Source organism: Erpetoichthys calabaricus, chromosome 2, assembly GCF_900747795.2.
Source record: "Erpetoichthys calabaricus chromosome 2, fErpCal1.3, whole genome shotgun sequence".
Classification (NCBI taxonomy): domain Eukaryota; kingdom Metazoa; phylum Chordata; class Cladistia; order Polypteriformes; family Polypteridae; genus Erpetoichthys; species Erpetoichthys calabaricus.
In genome coordinates, this window is record NC_041395.2 from 349,484,299 (window position 1) to 349,493,543 (window position 9,245).

Consider the following 9,245-nt stretch of genomic DNA (forward strand, 5'->3'; position numbering starts at 1 on the left):
CCAGAGCGGGAAGATATGCGCAGCAAATTGTGGGACCCTTCATATCGAGCACAACTGCAAAGGGAAAGTCAAATCAAATATGGATGTGCCTCAAATGGAGCTTGTGCAAGAGGTGGACACTCGGTGGAGCAGCACCTCTATGTGAGCCCACCAGGGGCATCACTGGCATCTCTGAGCGCTGGCAGAACACCCTTCTCAGGCAATAAATCAAAGCCTATCAGCTCTGAGGCCACAATAGAGCTCTCTGAGGGGTCCAAGGCGATGCCCCTTATTAAGATGTTTAAACAGGACAGCGATGTGCCCAAAGGGGTCATGGAATCAGTGGCACACTAGCCAGTATGTTAAAGATCCACTGGCTTGACAAATTCAGTAACCTTGAGAAAGTCGCCTCCCTGCCTTAAGCCTCTGAGGTTTACCAACCCAGGTAATGCCCAGCGCGGCTGTAGAAAGGCTGACACGGGAGTGTGCTGGCCTTGTGAGCCCCCGAGACCCCAGAAGCCGTTGAGTTAACACAAAGAGCAACTCCATCAGCCAGTGAAAACTGCGATGTGTAGGCCAACGACACACGAGCAGAGCACCTGCCAGTGCCACGGTGGCAATCCAGAGGTGCTGAGTGCATGTTGTAGACTTACCCAGTACTGTGGAAAGTGACCGTCTAATAAGTATATGAGAGAGCCACACCGGGCAAGACCAGAGGACCCCCTCATATACTGGGCAGCACACTTTGTGGAAACTGCCCTCAAAATATCGATACATTCCAGCATCGTCAGTTCCATGTGAGAGAATCTTTGCCAAAGCTGGTGAAGTGGTGAGCAGAAGAGGAGCCAACTGAAGCCTGCCACGCTAGAAAAGATCAATCAATACCAGTGAAGCAAAACCTCTTTGTCACCTCACTTCTGTGTATTAGCATTCCTTATGTGCCATGGCATTCCCTAAACGACTGGTAAGTAAAACGAAACGAAAATCTAAAGAAAAGCAGAGCTTTGGGTGTTCATCCAGACCTCATCAGCACTTGTAAAGCTGCAGCAAGAAATATCTCTGGAACGTCTTTGTAGGGTGGCACAGCGGCACAGTGGGTAGCGCTGCTACCTCGCGGTTAGGAGACTTGTCTGGGTTCACTTCCCGGGTCCTCCCTGCGTGGAGTTTGCATGTTCTCCCCGTGTCTGCCTGGGTTTACTCCCACAGTCCAAAGTCATGCCAGTTAGGTGCATTGGTGGTCCTAAATTGTCCCTAGTGTGTGCTTGGTGTGTGTGTGTGTGCCCTGTGGTGGGCTGGCACCCTGCCTGGGGTTTGTTTCCTGCCTTGCACCCTGTGTTGGCTGGGATTGGCTCCTGCAGACCCCCGTGACCCTGTAGTTAGGTGGGTATAGCGGGTTGGATGGACGTCTTTGTAGTCCTGTGATTCTGATTCAAACTTTCTTTTTTTAAAACTCTCTAAATCCTAAATCTGCTTGAAATGAACCTTCAGACGTTTAGCCATCAAACTCAAACCAAGTTATATTTGTTCTTAAATTGAATCTGAAGTGTGTCGTGTTTGGACATTAAGTCTGCCATTATACGACTATCCTCTTTACTTCTGGTACAGTGCCATCCAGGAAATGAATTCATTATTGAATGTCATTAAATAGTATAAATGGACAAGGCCCTTAGTAGACTAACATGGACACAGTTTTCTGACTTTTTACTGGTGACACGAGACTTCACTTGCGCTCTTGACAGCTCGCCTTGACCTCAGTTGGCCACCAGATGTCGCTGAGGCTTCAAAGCTTCGAATCTTTTTCGGCACAAATACAGGGTGGTCCAGATCTAATTATTCAATGATTGCATTGCATTAAATGTTGCATACTGTAGTTAGATCTGGACCACCCTGTAGAAATAAAAACTCAAAGCCTCGCCAGGCTTCATTTTCCCATCACTATACTTTCTGGACCTTCATCTGCAGGGGTCTTTTGGGAAACATCACTGTGACACTTTGATTTTAAAGAGGGGTCCTTGAACCTGAGAATCACCGTGTCAGCCCTGCTGACCTTTCCCAGCTTTACTGTTTTAACCTCATTTGGATTGTCATTCGTGTCACATGTAAAACTTGCATTCTAGCTGTAAACTTGTAATGGAGCTGTGAGCCCGACATCAGTGAAGGGCGCTATATAAGAGCGAACTGTCGGGTGTTACACTCGTCTTCATTACTGCACTTTTCTTTCGAAGCAAGCTGTCATTTCGCCAAAATAATCGATTCCCATCAGTGCACTATGTGCCCACCGGCAGCCGCACCCCCCCCATCATCTGCAATGCCAAGTCGCACCCGCTCGTGTTCAGCGACACCCCACATCGTTTAGAAAAAGAAAAGGACTGGAGCGGGTCGAGACCACCACTGGTGTAGGCGGCCAAAGTCATGGGGCCCAATCGTGTCGGACGCTCACCGGTGCTATTTTCATAGCGAAAACGAGAACTAGGACTAAAAATATTGTTTTTCGTTTTACAAGAACGAGAACTGAAATTAAGGCAAACAGAGAAACGAAAACAAAATAAAAAATAAAAATGAGTGATATGTGAACGAACTGAAAAAACAACGAAAATTGAGTAAAACGAAAAAATCGCGTTTACCTTCCGTGCGGCTCAGTCGTGCAGAGGGTTTGTTTGCAGGTCGCCCTGAGTGTTCCGTTCCGCTGCGCTCTTCGCTATTCGGTGGTCCTGTAATTTGGGCTTACTAGAGTCACGTGGCTCGTCGGCTTGAAGCAGTAAGCACGTCTGGGTGACGATGGCGAGTTTTGAACAAGTGTTTGTGGGTAGAAAGCGAAAAAGTAACGCGTGGAAATACTTTAATTACAGCGCAGATGATAATAAAAGCAAATGTAGCGCCCGAGAAGAAGAAAAGAGTCTGGAGTTTCACTGCAGGACCATCTGGATCAGAACTTAGTGGAAGTCGAGCACTTCTCTGGTACCATGCAGGACTGCACTTCACACAGGGACATGCGGTCACACCTGTCATCATGAAAAGTAAAAAAACAAAACTAATAATGATAACATAAAATACATTTGTCCACTGGGCTGTATGGCTCTAATAATTATGATCATTTTTAAAGTCAAAATCGCTGAATTTGCGCATTTCCTGGTCAAATACTGGGGAGAAGTTCTACTAGAGTAGAGCCGCTGCTCCTCCGCATCGAGAGGAGTCAGATGAAGTGGCTCGGGCATCTGATCAGGATGCCTCCTGGACGCCTCCCTGGTGAGGTATTCCTGGCACGTTTAACCGGGAGGAGGCCCCGGGGAAGACCCAGGACACGCTGGAGGGACTATGTCTCTCGACTGGCCTGGGAACGCCTTGGGATTCTCCCGGAAGAGCTAGAAGAAGTGGCCGGGAGAGGGAAGTCTGGGCATCTCTGCTCAAGCTGCTGCCCCCGCGACCCGACCTCGGATAAGCGGGAGACAATGGATGGATGGATGGATACTGGGGAGAAACGCAAAGTACGGCAGCGACGAGACAGACGAGCGTCATCTCTGACAGCGCCATCTCTCATCGCTGCAGGGTTGGTGCCTGCGATTGGCGCGTGCCTGTCGCTGTCTCTCTGCATGTCACCAATATAAGGTCTGCACGCGCCTTTATTATACACCTGACTTTCCACAGTCTGGCTAATATCTTTATTGAATGTGTGTGACATATTTAATCTTGCTGATCGGACATAAAACCGCAGTGACAAGACATACTTGAGACAGACAGTACTGTGCCGCCCTGATGCCCAACAGCTGCCTGTTGCTGTTGTTCTTCGCGGAGACTCTCGGCGCCAATAAGTCCGCGATATCAGAAAGTCACGTGCACTGCAGCCGTCCGTTTGTTTTTTATTTCGTCTGACTGCCAAAATGGAAGATTAAGACTTTTAAAACTAAAGGAAAATAGGAGGACTTATTTCAAGAAAGTGCCGGAGGTTTTCGTGGAGAAGCATGGACTTCATTTACAAATAAAGGTAAGACCATAAACGTTTTTCAATTTTATTACAAATGGGATCAGGCTAAGAAATAATAAATCCAATATTTAAAAACTAAATTTTGACCAGAAATGAAATATTCTTTTGTTTTTCTTGTTATCCACCAATTGCATGGCTGCACTCAGGACCTAATCTGGACCCTGAGTTGCTTTGTCGCGTGGTGAGTGCAGCAGTGCGCTGTATCAGTGCGCGCTCCTAACCTCCTCCTCCTCCTCCTCTTGTTGAACAGTCTGTATTAAAATTGATTAAAGCATCAGAATTAAAAGCTTTTAAAAACAACTAAATACTTCAATCAAAGTCAAAATTGAAATCCATTTTTTGTACACCACTCTTTACTTTCATTTGTATTGAATGAGTTTGAATTGTGGAATCGCAACAGCAGATTGAGAACACGTGAGGGTGAAGAGCCAATGCGCTGTCTCGCCGTTATACACCTTGAAGCAACGCCCTTAACCCTGCAATTGTTGAGCGCTTTGAGTAGTGAGAATAGCGCTATATAAATGGAAAGAATTATTATTATTAACATAACAGTAGTCAATGTGCCTGCTGCCAGTTGATTGGTCCAATAAGCGACTCTTTGGGCTTCATATATTTGGAACTCTGACTCTGAAGGAGTCACCAGACATGAACGTCACCGCACGTCACTGCACTTCAGTCCTGGCAGCAGAAATCCTCGACATGCAGTCTGCTGGCGCCTGTGGCCGAAGGACCTCGTCTGTGTCCCTGCCTTACAGGCGCTCGTCAAGAGAATATTTTCACTGTGTGGCTATCTGTGCAATGGATGTCGTTGCAACATGAACACATCTCTCGAAATGCGCGCTTGTTTAAAACTTGGGTTGAAACATTGGATCTTGCTGACTACACTCACTGGGCCACTTCATCTGTCTGGTCATTGATAGTCCAGCTGTGTTTAACGGCATTATGACCTGTGAGTGTGTTTTGTTGACTGAAACATAACTGGCATTGAAATATGTGGAGGGCCATCATCTGTGGTCCTGCAACAGAAAAAAAACTAAAATTGTACTAATATTATGTTAAAAGGCCAGAACTAAATTTAATAAAAACGACATTTTTAAACACAGAGCTAAATAAAAAGTTGCTGACTCCACTGAAAACTAGAACAAAATAAAAATAAAAATTAATTTTATAAAATAAAAATTAAAACTACATTTAATATCAGAAGTGAAATATCACTGACGCTCACCTCCGAGAACGGGCCACTCCTCCGCTATCACGAGGGACGTGGCAGCACGTGATCCCGGGTGTTGCCTGGCAGATAGTGGAGACGCTGATGAAGAGCAGGCCCGGGGTGGCGAGGATGATCCCCGGTATTGCTCAGGACCACAGCCGAGTCATGTTGAGCCCGCGCCTATGCCAGCCTGCCTGTCTACCTACCCGGCTTCACTCAGTCCAGCGCGCGCGACTCCACACTCGCGATCGACCACGTGATGCTGAAGGCCGTGCCCGTGACGCGCGTGACTCCAGGGCAGGTCACGTCAGGTCACGTCAGGTCAGGCTTGTCGTCCGTAATAACAGTAAATTGAAGATTGTGGGTTCGCTTCCCAGTTCCTCCCTGTGTGGATAGCGCTTTGAGTACTGAGAAAAGCGCTATATAAATGTAATGAATTATTATTATTATTATTATAAATACATCGATAAGAATAAACTTTGTAAAAATAAAATTGAATACCTAAGCCAACACAACGCATCATATAAATGATCTTAGAAAAAATAAAAGTAACCCAACGTGTACACTTGACTACCGTTTATCCCGTCCATGAGTGAAGTGTGTGGATGTTTATCAAAGCTGAACTTCTTTAGAAGATGAAGAGCACCAGGGGGGATGAAGACGCAGCTGGACCGGATGTGCTTTAATCCTTGGCACCCCGAGCCTGGGACCTGAGGCGACAACTGGCATTGCAAAGGGAGGGCGAGTCGGCCTTTAGATCGAACTCTTCTTATTTTCACTCCTCCATTTTTACAGTTTGATTTTTTGTTGCTGACATTAGGATTTCCAAACCAGGCCAGCAGGAATGTAAGTGAGGAGAGATCCTAAAACTTTGATTTTTACAAGTTTGACGTATGTAATGCTAGGTTTTACAGGCTCGTCTTTTTTCGTCAGTAGTGGGCGCTGTTGTCCTTTTTTTTCCTTTTGTATTTTCATTAAAAGTCAGTTTGGAGTCTGTGGTGGTCCACAATCTCCACCGTCTGCTCTTTGACTGTTTCTTGATGGCGAGTGGCGTTTCTTCTAATGCTGATTATTACTTGTAGAAATGAGAAACACCAGTTAGCAACATCATGCCCACTGGACCAGGACTGGTTTCATTCTCATTAAGTGGGCTTACACCACTTAATGAGTCAGCAGCAGGTGTTTAGATGGACCTCATTTCAGATTTACTGTGACAGCCATCAGTATGGAGGTGAAGGGACAACATGCCAGCCTTTGACTTTCATGCTTTCAGTCAATCAGACCTTTAATGAGCTAAAAGGCAGGCTGGTTGGCACTAAAAGCTGACGAGATGTCTACAGACAGGAGCATCGCTTGTGCCTTAAATGATGAAGTTGGAGTTTTCTCTGCCAGCTTCCTCTTTAAGGCTACGGCCAATGGTCTCCGTTTTCACCTTTCGCCCACACTACCCTGGCATTTTTAACCCCTGAAAACTGAGACCTTAAAGAATGAGAACGCCTCAGTTCCACCTGCTGCCAGATGTCTCCACAGCTCTGAGACATTCTGCTGGCCTCCTGATGACCAGAACATAAATGTACAAATGGGGCCGAGCTGCTCCACATGAGCCTTCCACTAAGCTGGCCGGAGTCAGGACTTTTTATTTGTTTCTCATTTTCTAAATGTGCTCTTTACGTCCTTTGGAACTAACGTCTCTCTCCCTGATTCTTACAAGTGCTGGGTCTTCAGTGGCTCTTTACTGGGCAGTGTGCTTCCTCATTGCTTGACTGAGAGCCACCTCATTCTGTGAAGGCCTCTTGGCAGATGAGCTCTGAGACGGGGCGCCTAATTTGTGGACAAAACAGGAGTGTTTAACGTCTGGTAGGCTAACTAGCAGCATATGAAAGATCAGTAACACCGGGAGCTTGGCCTGTGTGATTGGATCCAGTCAGGAACCCGCTGGGTTATCATCTGCTTGTAGTTTTTAATGGCGCCCGCTATGGATTTAAACCAATTAAAGTTCTTTCTGGAACCTTCATATGGATGGTTCTTCAGGGAATCCTAAGATTATAATTGTGAATGATATAGCTAGATACACAAAACATATGGAATGAGATCAGCATCTCCAGGCTTTGCTCTTCACAGTCTACTTTATCAGAATGAGGCCTAATGGCATCCACAGCATTTGGTCCTGAGACCTTTCCTACACTTTTACTGCCACCAGCTATGGGTTTTTCAAATCAAAATGAAACCAGTAGGTCCAGATAGTGCCAGTGGCTTCATAGAAAATGAGGAGTTCTGAACTGGAGAACCTTATCAGGTGTGGCTTTCTGGGTCTGTGCAGCTCTTACAGTCACATTGGAACAATTGTGACAAGGACAGGCCACCCAGCCCAACAAGCTCAACCATTGTATTCACCAAGATTGTCCAACACAACATCAAGTTGAGATTCAAATGCTCGTAGAGTCCAGCTGTCCAGCATGGTCAGTGATTCCATGATACATGCAGATAAACTTCATAACAAACTTAAAAAGTTTGCCCTTAACAAGGTCCCAACTGCGTCCCTGTGTTCCCATTGTAAAGTAACAGCTGGGCTCCACTGTGCTAACTCTTCTTCTAATCTGAAGCACTGAACATCCCAGGTGTTCACACCTCTGTGAGATCGGCTCTGCGTTCATTTGATGTTTTCTTGACCCTTTTTTTAGGAGGTAAACAGATTAGCATGAGGACCACCCTGATCTCCACATTGTGTTTTGGTGTTCTGGTGAGTTTTCAGCATTCGAGTCGTTTTAATGAGAACAGGCCATTGTGCCCAACAAGCCCACCTAAGTCGTTTCTCCAAAATGACATCAAGTCAAGCGTTGAAGGCCCCCACAGTCCTGCTGGCCACCACTCTACTTGTCTCTTCTTCTCAATGGCTGTGGTTTACTGTGCAAAGAAAATCTTTCTGATATTTGCGTCAAATCTACCCTTTGACAAGTTTACAACTGCGTCCCCCGTGTTCTGATTTTAAAGACCCTCGATAAGAATTCCCTTCATCTTAACCCACATGCCATTAACCCCGAGGGTCTGTCAGGCTCAGAATGCTACGTCAATGTGGTTAAGCCGGAGTGTTTGTCACTTTCAACCTGTTTTGTTAATGATCATAATATATTTTATTTATATAGTGCCTTTCCTGTGCTCAATCCAGAATGAACAACAGAGCACAAAGAACATTGGATACAAATAATATCCACACAAAACACTAACCCAGGATCCAGGATATCCAAGAATAAGGGACAATAAACCAGAATAAGATACCAAAATACGAACACTACAAGGAAAGCCAAACAACTAACGTCATCTGTGGTAAAAACACAAATCTTCCTCGGGTGTTTGGACAGACAGAGAGGGTCAACTGAGAGGTGGGTCACCTGAATGCCTTCCTGACCACAGGGCTCTGAAGTTGTCAGCTGTTGTCATTCATTTCAGGAGGTCAAGGCGCTATAAAGCTGAAGGTCCTGCTGGTTAGTTTGGGGCACAACGGGACGGCCTGAATTGGAGGACCTTACTGGGCGGATTGGGGCCTCGTGATGGAGGAGGTCACTGAAGTAGTGAGGCCATTTAAAGCTTTGTAGGTTACTTAAAGAGTTGTGAAGGTGGAGCAGGATGGCTGTGATGTGCCCACTCTTGAGGGTCTGTGTAAGGACTGTGAACCAACTGGAGCTGTGATGGAAGATTTGAAGAGTGAATTCCAGTAGTCAATGGGGATGTCATAAGAGCAGGACACGTGTCTCAGCAACGAAAAAGGAGAAGAATGAGTGAACACGGGATATGCAATGGAGGCGGAGGTCAGAAAGTCTCCTAATGGGTAGAATAAATATGACAGCAGAAGAAGAAGGTCTGATAAGATTGAGGAGAAGCTCATGTTTGTAAGCTGAGCTTTAGCGCCAATTACCAGGACTTTGGTTTTGTTGCAGGTTATTTTAAAGAGTTCTGTTCCATCCAGGTTTTAATTTCACTCAGGCAAGTTGTGAGCTGAGAAAGCTCTGCTGAACTTTCATGATTAATACTGCAGTAGACCCGAGTGTCATCATCATGGAAATGATAACCCAGTCC